The sequence below is a fragment of the Neophocaena asiaeorientalis genome, unplaced genomic scaffold, assembly GCF_003031525.2.
Source record: "Neophocaena asiaeorientalis asiaeorientalis breed wild unplaced genomic scaffold, Neophocaena_asiaeorientalis_V1.1 scaffold54, whole genome shotgun sequence".
Classification (NCBI taxonomy): Eukaryota; Metazoa; Chordata; class Mammalia; order Artiodactyla; family Phocoenidae; genus Neophocaena; species Neophocaena asiaeorientalis.
In genome coordinates, this window is record NW_020174938.1 from 281468 (window position 1) to 298354 (window position 16887).

Sequence of the window (16887 nt, forward strand, 5' to 3'; positions counted from 1 at the left end):
GGAATGTGTGTATAGTATTTATCTAAGAAAGGCAGGGAGGGCTTCCCTGGTGGCGCAGTGGTTGAGAGTCCCCCTGCTGATGCAGGGGACACGGGTTCGTGCCCCGGTCTGGGAAGATCCCACATGCCGCGGAGCGGCTGGGCCCGTGAGCCATGGACGCTGAGCCTGCGTGTCCGGAGCCGCAAAAAAAAAAAAAAAAAAAAAAAGAAAGGCAGGGATACAAATATATAAACATACAAATGTATCTACTTATATTTAAAACAGACAAGCAATGGATAAACCAATGAAAAGTGGTTACCTATAGGGGAGGGAGAGTACAGTGTGGAGGAGATGGGGAGAAAAGCTGGACTTCTTTGAATAAAGCTTGGCTTGTGTATTTGACTTTGGAACCAAGTAAAAATTTCATGTAAAAAACAAAATTATAGGGCTTCCCTGGTGGCACAGTGGTTGGGAGTCCGCCTGCCGATGCAGGGGACGCGGGTTTGTGTCCCGGTCCGGGAAGATCCCACATGCCGTGGAGCGGCTAGGCCCGAGAGCCATGGCCGCTGAGCCTGCACGTCCGGAGCCTGTGCTCCGCAATGGGAGAAGCCACAACAGTGAGAGGCCTGCGTACCGCAAAAAAAATAAAATAAAAATAAATAAAGAAAGAAAGAATTCCTAAAAGTAAAATGGAACAAATGAGCATAAGTGTGCATATGGTTAGTGGGGTAAGCACACAGGGGAACTGTTCCAAACACAGTAATTTGACTGTACACCTATAGAGAGATATGACTTAAGGAATTTGAGTTGAAAGTATCAGTACGAACTTATATGTTTTATCTTTAAGACTAACAGAAAACATTATTCCCTAGCTCTGATCTCTGAAAAGACCTAGGAATAGTAATCAATCCTATAGCAGTGAACACCCTCGGTGCCCAGATCTTAGTCTTGAAATTCCATTTCCCGACAAAAGACTAGAGCTCCATGAAGAAATGTTAATTCCAGGGCTGGGATAGGAAATGAACATGAGGAACCTATCATACCAGATGGGAAGGAAGTCCTCAAAGCGGCTAGGATAGTGTCAGAAGGACTCAGAAGTCAACTTGAAGAGGCTCCTTCTGGCCAAAGGTGGACACTTTTAGCATCAATAACGGCAAAACTTCAATGGATTGAATACATCAAATATGTTTAATTCCATGAGTTCATAATGATACTAAAACAAATTTAATTGGTCACTTTTGGAGTATGGTCATGAGCAAATTCATTATTTTGAAAATTAATAAAGACATATAATTATCTTTGAGCATTTATCTGTCTTTCCTATACAGGCTGTACTACTGGGTAACCAAATAGTAGATGAGGGGAAGTTTCTCTTTATAGAAGTAATTCAGTTCATAAACGAAGAAGGAATTATAGAATTGGAATATCACCATTTGGCAACTCCTAATTAATTAATGGGTAGTGACACTGGATCAGCAATATCTGCTAATATCACAAACAAAGACAAGCAGATATCACATGGCTCCTGTGAAGTATTCTTGCCAAAACTTTCAACCTAAATCTAGATTCAAGTAGCAATTTACAGGAAATACATGGGACAGAAGAAAATATTAAAAGACACCACGGAGATGCAATCAGTAAAATCTATATTGTGGAAACCTCTATAGGATAAATGATCTAGTTTCCTTGCAAATAAATTGCAAGGAAAAAATAGAGGAGGAAAGTGATATTTAAAAGAAACTTAAGGTAGACAACAAATGTATGGATACAAGGGGGAAAGGGGTGGGGTGAGAGGAATTGGAAGACTGGGATTGACACATATACAGTATTGACACTATGTATAAAATAGACAACTGATGGGAACGTTGCTGTATAGCACAGGGAATTCTACCTAATACACTGTGGTAACCTAAATGGGAGGGAAGTCCAAAAGGGAGGAGATAACTGTATGCCTATGGCTGATTCATTTTGTTGGGCAGTGGAGGTTAACACAACATTGTAAAGCAACCATACTCCAATAAAAATTAATAAAAAGAAAAAAACTTAAGAAACATGTCCCCAATTACTGTGTACAGGACTTACTTATTTAGATCAAGATTCAAACAAACTAAAAAAATAAAATAAAAATTTTGTGCCATTTAAAAACAGTTGGAAATTTGAAAGCTGGCTGGATATTTGATGACATTAACATTATTAATTATTTTTAGGTGTGATGTTATGGTGGTTATGTTTTTCTCCAAGAATCCTTATCTTTTAGAAATATACACAGAAATAGTTACATATAAAATGCGATATCTGAGATTTGCTTCGGAATAATAGAGGAGGGGCAGGATGTGGGTGGGGATGGAGAAGGAACAAGTTTAGCCATCAGTTGACAATGACTCAGGTGGGTGATGGGGACATGAGAGTTCATTCTTCTATTCTACTTTTGAATACGTTTGAGATTTTCCACAATCAAATGTTTAAAAACATAAATACAAAGCAATGAAGCCGAAAAGAATGATCCCTGCAGCAACCTGTGAAAGATGGACTGGAGGGAATATTTAGGGGCGTTGATTTTCCTCTACCCTCTTCTCAAGACCCTTTTGCATCTCCTTCTCTACTCCCACGCCTCATATTCCATAACATCTGACAGAAAAACCCGAACGAACTTTTTGGCCAACCCAATAGAACAAGAGAACGGCTGATTGTACATCAACCTCACAAGAGAAGGCCTGGTTAGGCCTGCCCCCAATATTTGCAGGGCTCAAGATAAGAGTACAAATGTAAGTCACATGCCATGGGACATCTAAATAACAAAAGTTATAAATCAAGCTAACAAATTGCTAAGTAAAATATGTTTTATCCTCTTACCCTGGAAAATATATTTGCCTACAGACCTGGAACACCAGGTTTGAGTTAAAAATTCTTGAATTCTGTGCTGGAACACGGAATCTGGAAAAGGAGTCCCTTTTTTCTCCCACCCCCCGCCCCCAGCTTTGTCTCACGTTGTAAAGAACATTGTGTACATGTGTGTATACATCCCGGGTCACATGTCCAAGCTCTGTCCACATCCTCTGCCAAAGCTGCCCCTTGGCCATCCTTTGGGCCTAGGGCTGCACACACCAACAGTTCAGTTTACACTTAGGGGGACAGAATTGTGAGGAAGAAGCCCTTGAAAGATTTGGGGCCATGTGGGCATGCTATTCCAGAGTCTCAGGGATCTGAAATTTGTTCTAGAAAGGAGACACAGCTCTGTGTGGTTACATCTCCTTGGTTCTGTTGACTTCTTATGCTGTGGAAAAGGGTATGGTTGAGGGAGGGCCATAGTGGGGCTCAGGGTCCACGAGTCCCCAGGGTGACACCAGCAATGGCTGGTGGGAGGATGGGAATTTTATCTCAGATGAAGCAAAATTCGAAGGCCCTTGGAGTTTTCAAAATCCCAATTTAAATACATGACTTTCACCTAAAGGATGATGGAAAGAGGATAATTTCCTTGGCCCCCAGCCCTAACCCCACAGCAAGATGAGAAGCCACAGAGAAATCAAGGCCTATGGTTGGAGAGGGTGTCCTAGAAGACATCTTAAAGGGACTGATTTATCCTTTAGGATTAAAAACCTGACAGTTTGGAGTAACATTATAATAATACAATTATTTTGGTTTGGGAAAAATACAAGATCAATTATACACATCTTACCTTCGAGAAAGTCACAGTGCTTATTGAAACTGAATTCATATCATGCCTCCAAGATGAAACTGGCATACTTTCCAAGACCAAACAGCAGGGGAAGTTGCCCCCTAAGAGTTGTTGGTATGGCTGGTCAGGTGGTTGTCTCTCAGGCTCATTTGAACAATCTTTGCTTTTCAGCTGCCTGAAGTCCCACCCTCAGTACTTGTTCCCTTGGCATTAGCAGCAATACTGTCAAACAGTAATCAGCATCCAGGCTGTAAAGAACAAAGAGCTTTATGTGGGTCTTAAGAATTGCAATTTTGGGGCTTCCCTGGTGGTGCAGTGGTTAAGAATCCACCTGCCTAATACAGGGGACACGGGTTCGAGCCCTCGTCCAGGAAGATCCCACATGCCGCGGAGCAACAAAGCTTTTGTGCCACAACTACTGAGCCCACGTGCCACAACTACTGAAGCCTGCGCGCCTAGAGCCCGTGCTCCGCAACAAGTGAAGCCACCGCGATGAGAAGCCTGCACACCAAGAGAATTGTAATTTAGGATACACAGATTTGGGTAGAAGGGAAAGAGTGTTCCAGGGAAGAAAAAGAGTCAGGGGTTTATAAAGGCAAAGACCGTAAGGTTGTTAAACTTGTCTGGCAGGAATTATGATTGGCTCTGATACAGGAAAGGAAATATTTCTCCTAAAGGGATAGGCTGTCACGAGTTATTTAGGGTAAGGGTCCATATGATATCTTGAGTGTCTGGAACATTGGGCAGATGTTCTGGATGCCTGAGTTGAGACATAAGTGATCAAAGGCCAGATTCCGTCTGGGCTGAGGTGTGCATAAATCACACTCACTCAGTGCCTCCTGGCTCCATTTTAGAGAATTAGCAATACCGACTCCATTTTTTTTTTTTTTTTTTTTTTTTTTTTGCGGTACGCGGGCCTCTCGCTGCTGTGGCCCCTCCCGTTGCGGAGCACAGGCTCCGGACGCGCAGGCTCAGTGGCCATGGCTCACGGGCCCAGCCGCTCCGCGGCATGTGGGATCTTCCCGGACCGGGGCACGAACCCGTGTCCCCTGCATCAGCAGGCGGACTCTCAACCACTGCGCCACCAGGGAAGCCCCCGACTCCATTTTAATTTTCCTTTCACAGTACATGCCAGGCTCTTAAAGCAGCATGCAACTTGTTCTAGGAAGGGAAACCTTTCGGATCCTTATACCTTACTGAGAACAAGTTCATCAGCTTTTCCCACAGGGAGGGCCGGGGCAGCCAGAGAGCCCCTGACCCCTGCATGGAAGGGCTGAAGAATGAGCACAGGACTTTAGAAACGGTACAGATTTCCACCCAAGTTTGTCTTTATAATTTTGCTGAGGGCTCCTATACCATGGAAGGATGTGATACAGAATGTATCACAGACATGAAAGGTCAGTACTTCTTCAGGGCTCTTTAAGCAAGGCAGCGCTCTTGAGGCTTGTGTCCTTGGAATCCTGGCTGATGTGGGAGCTGGATGTACGGGGCCAAAAGCACAGCAGGCTTCGGGTTGACTAGTGCTCTGCCAGGCCAGTTCCTGCCCTCACAGCCACGGCAGCCTGAACACTGCTGGGAGCTAGAGCTGTTGGGCAGTCAAGGACTTCGAGGTAGGCCAGGACAGACTGCCTAGGCTCCGTTCTCCTGAAATTTTGGTTCAACTCAAATAGACCTCTGACCACATTTCTGGCCTCTAGGGGGCACGTTTCTCAGTCTCACAGTCTTTTTTAGGGTGAAATTTCTTGAGCCTTGACCACAAGCTTCTAGGAATTTTCTGGATGGGTGGGTGATAAACCACAGGCCACTGTGCTTTTTTTTTTTTTTTTTTTTTCCGGTACGCGGGCCTCTCACTGTTGCGGCCCCTCCCGTTGCGGAGCACAAGGCTCCAGACGCGCAGGCTCAGCGGCCATGGCTCATGGGCCCAGCCACTCCGCGGCATGTGGGATCTTCCCGGACCGGGGCACGAACCCGTGTCCCCTGCATCGGCAGGCGGACTCTCCACCACTGCGCCACCACGGAAGCCCGCCGCTGTGCTTTTGACTCAAACTCTTGGAAGACCTTGGGCCCCAGAGCTGAAGCAGATGAACTTGGCCTGGAACCTGGAGACAGGAACTTTGCAGGGTTTTTCCTTTGTTTCGCCCTTAGGCGAAACATGGACAGGAAGGTTGAGTTACTTAGCCTCATGGTCCATTATCATCTTTGAGCAAGGCCCCTTCCTTGATTTTGAATTAATGAATTCCCTCTTATCCCGTAGTTCCCTCCCATCCCCCTCTCCTCTATAGGTAAGCACACTAATGGGCTTAATGCACATCTTATTATTTGCATGTGTCCTTGCATGTATTTTGTGTGAGTATATATTTTCTAACTTGGAAAATAATTTATTTTTCTTAAATGTAAGGGGAAATTAGAAGCACTAATACCTTATCAGGACTTTACGCAAATGTAGAATAAGCATGTTATTCCAAATTCAGGGCCCAGGTGATGTGAAAATGAAAAATAATTGGGGGCACAAAAATACATTGTGAATAACACATACATTTCCATTTCCATTTAGGTATATTATGCCAAAGTCAGTTTATAGTATTTTGGTACGTTTGAAATAGTACTGACTTATTGAGAGTAACCACTGAAATACCTTTCAACTATGTGAAGTATGGAAAATTGCAAAATTAAAAAAAAAATTAACATAGGAGGAATGTTATACTGTTGTGCTGGCTTACAATGTTAGCGTCCAGATTTTGGATGAAAATATGTTCCCCTAGTATCCTAAAACTAAGCAAAGTCTTTGAAATCTTTTACACACTGGTATTAGATAGTCGTGTTTACTTTACTCACACCAGAGGCAAGGGTACAATGCTAAAAATAAGCACGCACCTATGCCTGTATTATTAATGTATGGAAATTGCATTCTGTTATAAAGTCTCATCTGGTTTCCCACTTTTTTCACTAAGCACTCTGATTTTAAGATGCATCCACGTTGCTGAGTGTGCCCGCAGCTCCTGGGCCACGTTTTACTCATCCACTCCCCCGCCGGTGGACTCTCAGGCTGCCCCTCCCTCATCCATCATGGGCACAGGAACAGAATTTCTGGGTCATAGGACTGAGATGGAGGCTTTAATCTGGAAACCTATTAGCACAGCAAGTGCCAAAACCCCTTTCTTGTGCCTGGAAGAGATGTTTTGGAAGTCTGAAGAGCCACCACGCCTCGCATCCTCCCTGTAGCACTGGGCTTAACTCCTAAAACTGCAGGATTTGAGGTGGGAAAGCTGGATTTGAGGAGCAGCCTTACTGCCCTCCTCTGCGCCAGGAGAAGACATCCCAGGGTCCAGGTGAGAGGCCCAACATCGCCAAAGAATTTGCTGGCAAGCCCTGAACGCTGAGCTGGCCCCTCCTGCACAGCTCAGGGTAGGGGGACAGCCAGCCCTCACCCCAAGGCTGGGAAGTGACTGGGGCCAGGCCCGAGCAGGCAGAAGACTTGAGCAGGAATACCCTGGGATCAGTAGGCACCCCTGCACCTGCCCCTGCCCCCGGGTGAGCCTTTGGGGAGCAGCTTCTCCAACTATTGGACTGAAGCCATAGTCCAAGAAGCTCAGGCTTCTGGCACTAAACAAAATTCAGAAACACCCAGATTGACTCCAGCAAGAAGCTCTTCCAGCCCTAAGATGGGGCCTATGGGCTCTTGCTGATTTGCACTGCCCGACCCTGCCAGCCTTCGGGGGGCGCTGTTTCTCTAACATTAGAGGTTCTGAGCCAGAACCAAGGGCAGCTCTCAGGTGACAGCTCAGTGGTGCCTCACATTGATGGTAAAGACCTCTCAGACAAAGCCTTGGGGAGAATGAAGGGAAATTGGCTCAGGCAGAAACCTGACAACTAGCACTGCCTTTTCCTCCTTGCTCCAGGAGACCCTCCTATTCATCCAGACGCTTCCAAATGCAGACCGAAAGAGGCTGAGCCCTCCCTACACACTGCCCTGTCCTGCAGTTCCATATCCTGCCTCCTCTCCTCCCTAGCAGGAGAGCAGGGACCTTCCCCGGCAGGACCCAAGGATGGCCTTCTCCAGGAGGACACAACCACAACTTCTGTGTACAACAGGCACACAGCAAATAGTAGGAAGACAGTGTAGGGGAGGACTTTTCTTGGCCCTCTGGACCCTTGTCCCATGGGCATGACTTTCAGTTAAGGACAGCCTGGGGCAAGGCCAGTGAGATTGGGGTGGGAGAGTGGGGAGGTGAGTAGGAGCCCATGGGGTGTGAGCCCTTCTGGGGCAGCCTAGGGTGGGAGTGGGTGGCAGACTCATAGGAAATAAGCATGGTCCCTGCCCGGAGAAAGGGCACTCGCTATGAGGGTAACAACCATTTGTGCCACAACTATTCTCTAAGCATCTCTTATGTGTCAGGCACTGGGCTAGTTGCAGGATACTGCTGTGAACAAGAGCTGTGTGGTTCCAGTGATCTGGATCTGACACTGGAGAGCAGAGAAGTCAAACAAACAGTAAGTAAGCAAATACATAATTCTAAATAGCAGTGCGAACAATGCTTGCAGTCCTATGGTCCTCAAGGCTCCAGACTGCCTCCAGTGGCCTGGGGTGGGGTGTGCAAAGGAAAGGGGGGTTTGAGTTGGGGCGTTTTATCATCATGAGCTATCTGTCCAGAGGGAAGTTGGGAGGGTGTTGAGATGGAGAATAATGGGGAGGAGGGAGCTACTTTAGAACTCAAGGCCTTCGAGGTCGGCCAGGACAGTGGGCATGACCTCACCTGGCCTCATGTGCTGATCAGGAAAGGAGGCACAGAGGCTGAAGCAGTGATTATGGAGGTTTTCCCCTGCCCAGGATCCCTTTCCCTCTTCTTATACAGCCCTCTCAGTTCCCTTCTCTACTCTTGATCCACAAGGGCTCCTGGAGAGGACATGTGACCCAGATCTGGCCAATCAGGGCAACCCATCCCACACTGGCCACAGTGATTGGTTCAGAGATGGACCCATGACCCAAATCAGTCAAAGGAGAGTCAGGCTGGAAACTTTGGCTGGACCATTGCATAAGAAGCTGTCTCTTTTCGTCGGAGGATGCTAAACAAGGATATAAGCCTTGAACAGCCATGGGTGGCCACATAGAAAGAGCCTGCCTGAGAATAGAGCCAACCCCAAGGAAAGCAGAGCTGAGAATTGGTGAGGGAGGGAGGGAGAGATCTGTTGACGAAGCCCTAATGCTACTTTTGATTATCTGAATCTGCAGGAGGGAAGAGGAAAAGAAACATCAGCATTCCCCAAAACTCTCTTCAAAATCATCTTCACCAGCCTTCTCTCTGCCCTCAACTCTATAAGAAGCTGGAGGCAGGTAGTGGGCAGCAGTGCAGGGTCTGTTTGGAGCCCCCTTTTGGCAAGTCCTGCAAACACAGGTAGTTTCCTAATGTCTTTTCTCATCTTCACCTTTGGACATCAGCCAAAACTCTGAGAGAGCAGCAAAGCCCCATTTTTAACATCCTGTTTTGTGAGTATTGTTGGCTCATTTCTATAAATGAAGAAAATGAGGCTCAGAGAGTTTGAGTAACTTGCCAAGAACACAGAGCTGGTCAGGGACAGAGCTGAATTCACGCCCCAGTTTGTCTGGCTTCAAATCTTCCTCCCCCTTTCTATTACTCCAGTCTAGGGCGTGGTATGGCCCGGCAGGCAGGTGGCCCCTAGCATTGTGGCTATAGGCAGCTTGACCTGGGATTCAGGGCCATTTAACTCCAGCTCTGGCAGGCTGTGGGCAGGGCAGTCCCACGTTCAGAGAAAGTGACATCTATGGGGTCTGGAAAGTGCACCTCAGAGTCTAGGGTTACCACCATGGGCTGAGTGCCCACTGCATGTTACTGTGTTTCATCCAGATAAGAAACTGACTACCAGCCAGAGCTGATGAGACCTACTGCTGGATACCTTCTTATCCTCCTTTCCTGAGTCAAGACTGACCCCTGTGGTGGCGTGAGGCTGAGGCTGGCCAGCAGGGAACCCCAGCTGTTAGGAGCAGAGGAAGGCAGTGTCAGAGCCAGGCCCACACGCCTTTCTCCCACATCCATCCCATCCCAGACCTGGGCCAGCCTCCTCAGGTCTCTCCAGACTCCTCCCCTGCCTCTCTGCCTCCAGCCTTACCCCTCACCCTTATCCACCAGAGCTGCCATCGTTAGCCTGATTGTTGCCAAATGAATGGTCCAAAAGCATGTTTTAAAACGGCAACCTTTATCTACAGAAGATCTTTGAAACTTCTTGGCCTGGCATTTACAGTGGTTCAAAATGTGGCCATACTGAACTTTTTCAACTTTGTTTCTCCTTTCTTTCAGATGCATACCCTGCATGTGTGTCAAACTGTGTGTGCTATTCCTACTGCTACTCCTTGGCTCAGGTGATGTCTGCCATCCCTGCCCTCCCCTCTCCATTGTTAATATTGACAATTCACTCCTTCAGTCTGTCCACCTTTCCTTCAACAGGTATTCCAGGAGTCTCGCTCTGCTCCTGACATTCCGGGCAGCTTCACCGACCCACACCTCTGACACCTCATCCCTTGTGTTGTGATCTCTTTAACCCTCTCGTATTAACCTCCTGCATGAGACATCCTTCTTCCCCTGCTCCACTCAACTGCAAATCCTTCAAGGGCAGAGACCCTTCAAGGGTCTCACCCATTTTGCAGCTCCTGTGACAGGGGTTAATAAATGTGTGTTGGTTGAATGGGACAAACACAGGCTCTGGCAGGAAAGCACTAAAAACACTGGCTTGAGAGGCTAGAGCTTAGTCCCAGCTCTGCCACTTCCTAGTGTGGCTTGAGGAGAGCTACTGTCCTTCTCTGGGCCTCAAGATGCCCATCTGTAAAATGGAACTACCACCCTGTCCTGACCACCTTACTAGGCTGGGGTGGGTGGGAGACTATGCAGGTGTCGGCTGTTATTACAATGGTTTCTCCCGTAGGCAGGGTGTGTATTGAGGGTGGAGGGAGATGATTGTGTTTCTTGGAGCCCTTTAGCCATGAGAGCTGAGTTGAGCAAAGACAGCAGGAGGCCCCTCCCAGGACCCTCAGATGCCAGTCCCGGGGGTTACGGCAGGGGAAATGACCAGCGACTTGGTGCACGTGTGTCTTTCTGAGGCATGGATGCTCCAGGGCTCTCTGCCAGTATCCTGGGAGGGGGGCAGGCAGGAGCTCTTCTCCAGCCCCAGACTGCCTGTGAAGGGTCAGTGGGCATGACCTCACTTGGCCTGCTTGCAGTCCTATGGTCCTCAAGGCTCCAGACTGCCTCCAGTGACCTGGGGTGGGGTGTGCAAAGGAAGCGGGGGTTTGAGTCGGGGCGTTTTATCATCATGGGCTATCTGTCCAGAGGGGAAGCCGAGGTTCACACTGGAGAAAGGACTCGCTGAGGTCACTTTTACAGTCCTGGTGTGGATTTTAGAGACAGAGACAATTGAATCTTAGCTCTGCCACTTACTCCTGTAAGAGCTGGAGCAAATTACAACCCTGAGTCTCAGGTTCCATAAATGTTAATGGGGGCTTACAATTCTAATGTTGTAGAGCTATGAGGATTGGAGGGAATGATGTGTATAAGGTGCCCATTCCCAGTGGCAGCTCAGGCATCTGGCTCCATTCCCCAGGGTGATGGGGATGCTCCCTCCTGGACATCCTGCACTGCTCTGGGCAAATATCTCCCCGTTTCTCAGGTGACAAGGCTGCCAAAGGCTTTAGGAGAGAACCAGGTCGGCTTTGGACCCAGGACAGGAGGTGGCAGGTCTAAGATTCTGCAAGTCAGGAGACTGATTCTGAGGCAGTGAGCGGCTTAGGGCCTGGGACACCTTTCCCACCACTTCCTTTCCTTCATTTGCTCATTCATTCCGCAGATATGGATTGACTGTGCACTCAGGAACAGATTCTGTCCTGGCTGCTGCTCCATCAGGGAGGACGAAGACCCAGATGCTCCCCACCCAAAATGCTCACGTTCCAGTGGGGAGAGAGACAAAGCAAGGAGACACAATGAGAGTGGGATTGCTATGGGAGTTATGTGCACAAGGCAGGGGATACCGAGGTAGTGGAGCTGCGGAAGACTCACGCTTCCTTTTTTTCTCATTTTAATTGCAGAGCACATTTTTGTGGTTGAGATCGAGCTGTATAATTTTATAACCTGCTATTTTCATTTGGCATTATGTTATAAATATTTCCTCCCTGTGATTATTGAACTCTTTATTTTTTATCGTTTTTAATTTATTTATTTTATTTATTTATTTTTGGCTGCGTTGGGTCTTCATTGCTGTGCGCAGGCTTTCTCTAGTTGCATCGAGTGGGGGCTACTCTTCTTTGCGGTGCGCGGGCTTCTCATTGTGGTGGCTTCTGTTGTTGCAGAGAGCGGGTTCAGTAGTTGTGGCGCACGGGCTTAGTTGCTCCGCAGCATGTGGGAGCTTCCCAGACCAGGGCTCGAACCCATGTTCCCTGCCCTGGCAGGTGGATTCTTAACCACTGCACCACCAGGGAAGCCCCAATTGAACTCTTTATAAATATTTTCAATGGCTGCGGTGTATTTTCAGTAGAGCAATGCCCTAATTTAATTAGGCTTGGGCATGTAGATTGTTTTGGGCTGTTTTTTTTTCCTATGATAAATAGTACTGTTACAAGCATCTTTGTACATAAATTGTTTCCCATGTTTCTTGTTATTTCCTTGGGGTAGATTTCTAGTCATGGAATTCCTGGACATGGTATATCAAATTTTTAAAATCCCTCAGTAATTCCTTGATACCTACTGCAAAATGTCTTTCTGAGTCGGTCTTTCGGGTGCACCCTAGAGCAACTGTGGCACTGTTTAGACTTAAGTCTGTATAGAGGTAGGGGATTCTCGTAGGAAGATAGGTTGGGGTGGGGGTTTGAATCATACAGACTTGGAGGTTCCAGTCCCAGCCCCTTCACTTACTCATCCCATAGCCCTGGCCACGTCGGTTCTCCCACGACAGGTGTGATAACACTATCCTTGACCAGTTTTCTGCAGATGAGAGATGGCGGATGTGAAGCACACAGCTCAGTGCCTGGCACACAGTAGGAGCACAGTAACTGGTTACTGCTGTGGAATGACAGCCTCCTGGTCGGGCCTGGGGTGAAGTCATGACCTCTGGAAGCTGAGGCTGCAGGGTGAGGCCTCAGCTCCAGCCTCCGCTGGCCCAGGCCCAGGTGCCCCTACACTGACCAGGCCAGGGCCCCCAGGAGTGCTGCAGGCAGCAGGGCAGAAGGCAAAGGCCAAGACCGGAGTCTAGAGAAAGTGAACAAAGGGCTCTGGGGGCAAAACAGAGGGAGGAAGTGATTTCCAGGCTGACTGAGGAGGGGAGCTGGGAAGGAGAGGGAGGAGGGAGGGGTAGAGGTCTCAGGGGCCACAGGAAAAGGCAGGACCAAGGTGATGAGAGCCAAAGGGAAGGGCTGGTTCAATGCCAGGATGTAAGGTGAATCCAGGTACCAACCAGGTCCCCAGAGGCTGGCCCAAGGGCAGGGGTGGGCACCAGGGGGCTCTGACAGGCTGCCCAGCACCTGATTCTATGACTAGCTCACTGAGTGCCCCTGGACAAGAACCTGACCCTTGCCGGGCACTGACGCACCCATCTGCAGAAGTCTCTGGTGTCCTTCTGTCTCTGACATCCTCTGGCCTAGCAATGCCCTGAAGAGATGAATGACTTCCCATCTGGACCTCTGAGTAAGTGTAAATACCTACCAAACAGTTTTTCTGCTTCAGACAGGAGACAGAACTGCCCTGGGTCTCTTGGATCAGTGGGAAGACTTTTCTGAAGGATTATTGGAAAGGGGAAGGGCAGAGGTCAGAGGGAAAGGGCTTGCTTAGAGAGAGTGACCACAGCCAGAGCAGAGTGGACAGGGCGGCCCCAAGTCAGGCTCGAGGAGAATTAGAAAACGCCTGCTTTGGTGGGTAAAGTCCCATGTTCATACTGCTTGGCTAGAGAAACCAGCTCTGGTTTTCAGCCCTCACTCATCCCCTTGACTTGATACTCTGTGTTGCAGGTTGAGTTCTGCAAGAGCAGACACTGAGGCAGAGTTTGGAGCACGTGGTGTGTACTAGAGACCCACAACTATGAAAGGAAGGGGGAGAAAGCAGGACTGGGCAGAGAGAAGTCAACCTGTGTTCTAGGCTCAATCAAGTCTCAGCAAACCCAGCACCAGGTCATCTGAGTTGTCCAGCATCAGACCTAAATGGAGGGGCCTCTATCCTCTTGTCTCCATCAGTCACCAGATTTGAGCTGCCCCAGGACAGCTGTGATCTCAGGTAAGGCGGCCCCCTGCAGCTGCGATGAGCTTGGAAGGAATCGACAGGAGGTTGTGTGCTGAGCACTCTCCCTCCCTTCACTCTTTGAAGGGGGATCTGGGCAGCACAGCTTCATGTCTTTCACAGCTTGGGCAGTGAACCACCTGCTCAACTGTACATGGCAGCCCTGTGGGAGAGAAATTTTAGAGGATACAAACCTGTGCCTTGTCTAGATGCTTTGAAAAGTGTGGAAGGAGGAAAACAAAATCAAATAACACATCATTGTCTTTGTACTAAGGGAGTCCCTGTCAGGAGAGTCACATCCTCTGAGCATGCTGGTTCCTGATTTTCTGGCCTGGAAGTTTTGAAATGTCCGGTTGTCTTATCTCACCACTTCCTGCCCTCCCCCTGCACTAGCTCCTGGGCCTCGTAATACGCTTTCTGCTGGGAAAGTGTGTCAGATCATTCTTCCATTTCTCTCCTTTTCCCCTCTCTGTGTGATTTGTCCACAAGTTCTTGACATCAGAGAGTGAGGAGGCAGCCCTAGAAAGAGACGTGACCTTCACAAGAAGAAGGGAGATGGAACCCTCTGGCTCCAAGGTCTTCAGCGGCCCCCTAGTGCTCTTAGTTTGAAGTCCAAACCTTCAACATGGCATGTAACGCCTGCATGAGCTGGCCCTGCCTCTTCCCAGCCTGGCACAGAGCATCACTGAATGAATGGAATTTTTTATTTTTATTAATAGTGATGATGAAGATGATGATGATAAAAGAACTCATGTTTCTCTAGGCTCCATCAAACCATGTGCACTCCTCGGGGCTCAGATCAGCAATGACCTAAAAATTCTTGGCTCACCTGCTCATACAAAATTCTGACTCTCTCCTTAAAATCTATTCCAACCATTTCTGGGAGACAAGAGGTAAAGAGCAATGAGTTAAGAGCAAAAACTTTGGACTCACCCTTGGAAGGAACCAGGATCCTTGGAGAAAGCTTGATTCCAGAGCTGGGGACAGGTAATATATAAGATGAGTCTGAAAAATCTCATGCCAGAAAGTAAGGAAGTGCTCAAAAACTAATAGTGCCACATCGAAAGGAAACACAAGCCACCCTAAAGGGGCTCACACTGGCCAATCTGGGACAGTTTGAGCATCAAAATAAATAACAATAACAACAGATTATAACCCATTGAAAGAGAAATTCTCGAGTCCTCATTAATATAAGTAAATGAATAAATAAATGAGGAAAAGGGAACATTCTTCTGTTCAGTAGGATGTCAACTAATACACATAGATGGAAGGGTGGAGTTGGGTGACATCAATGAATGTCAAAACTAGTGGGTGTGGGGCTTCCCTGGTGGCACAGTGGTTGAGAGTCTGCCTGCCGATGCAGGGGACGCGTGTTCGTGCCCCGGTCCGGGAAGAAACCACATTGCCGCGGGGTGGCTGGGCCCGTGAGCCATGGCCGCTGAGCCTGCGCGTCCGGAGCCCGTGCTCCGCAACGGGAGAGGCCACAGCAGTGAGAAGCCCACGTACCGCAAAAAAAACCCCCCAAAAAAGCTAGTGGGTGAAGATGTGATGAGGAACAGGATACATGTATTTACATAGCCTCAAAGAATTTTCCTATAAGATACTTATTAATCACAAAGGGGAAAACAGTAACTCTATGGTGAAGAAAACTGGTAGACACCACTGAAATCGAGTGACCAAAGTTAACATCACCAACAATGGGACCAGCTGACATCATGTGCCTCCTGATATGATGCACTGAGAAGAGCACAGAAGCACTTATGTGGCGTTCCTACCAAAAGAGCATGATCTGAATCTAATCATGAGGGAAGAACCAGACACAAATCCAAATGCTGAGACATTCCTTTTTTTTAAATTAATTTATTTACTTATTTATTTTTGACCATGTTGGGTCTTCATTGCTGCGCACAGGCTTTCTCTAGTTGCAGCGAGTGGGGGCTACTCTTCGTTGTGGTGCGTGGGCTCCTCTCACTGCAGTGGCTTCTCTTGTTGCAGAGAATGGGCTCTAGGTGCGCGGGCTTCAGTAGTTGTAGCACAAAGGCTCAGCAGTTGTGGCTCACGGGATCTAGAGCGCAGGCTCAGTAGTTGTGGCACACAGGCTTAGTTGCTCTGCGGCATATGGGAACTTCGCGGACCAGGGCTCGAACCCCTGTCCCCTGCAGTGGCAGGCAGATTCTTAACCACTGTGCCAGCAGGGAAGTCCCAAAATGTTGAGACATTCTACAAAATGACCAGCCTGCTGCTTTCCGAAGTGTCAATGGCATGAATGTCAAGGGAAAATAGAGGAACCGTCAGAGATTGAAGGAGACCAGGAGGGAAAAATAGACTTAAGGGACATTACAATTGATGGAATTAAATTTGAATGAGAAGTGCAGACTAGACAAGAGCATTGTGTCAATGTTAAATTGTGCTGTGGTTATGTAAGAGAATGTCCTTTTTCTCGGGAAATATACACTAAAGAATTTAGGGGTGAAGAGTTCCATGTCTCCAGCTTACTCAGATAATATATACTATATTATTAAGCATATATAGTTAATTAATATGCATATGTAAGTATATAGAGAGATATAATAATAAAGCAATTGGGTAAAATTTAAATGATCTGCTGAATCTGGGGAAAGAGGACAAGAGTTCTTTGTACTCTTTACTTTTAAAATTATATCAAAATAAAAATGTAAAAATTTTAAAAGCCAAACCAAAACATGAGAAAATGTGCCTTTTACTGACGACCATAGCAGAGTGCTGGTGAGGACAGGGCTTAGGAGGAAACTAGGGAGATGGGCACCTGCACCCCAGGAATGTGGGGTCTCACCGTCTGGTGAGAGTCTACTGTCACGCCGTCCATGACGCTCAGGCTACCAGTCACTCCTCGGCTTTGTTCTGCTGTTTGAAGTCCTGGGAATGAGGCTTTTCCAGTCGATCCTGAGAGGACAGGGCCTCAGCAGCAACAATGCCAGGTCAGGT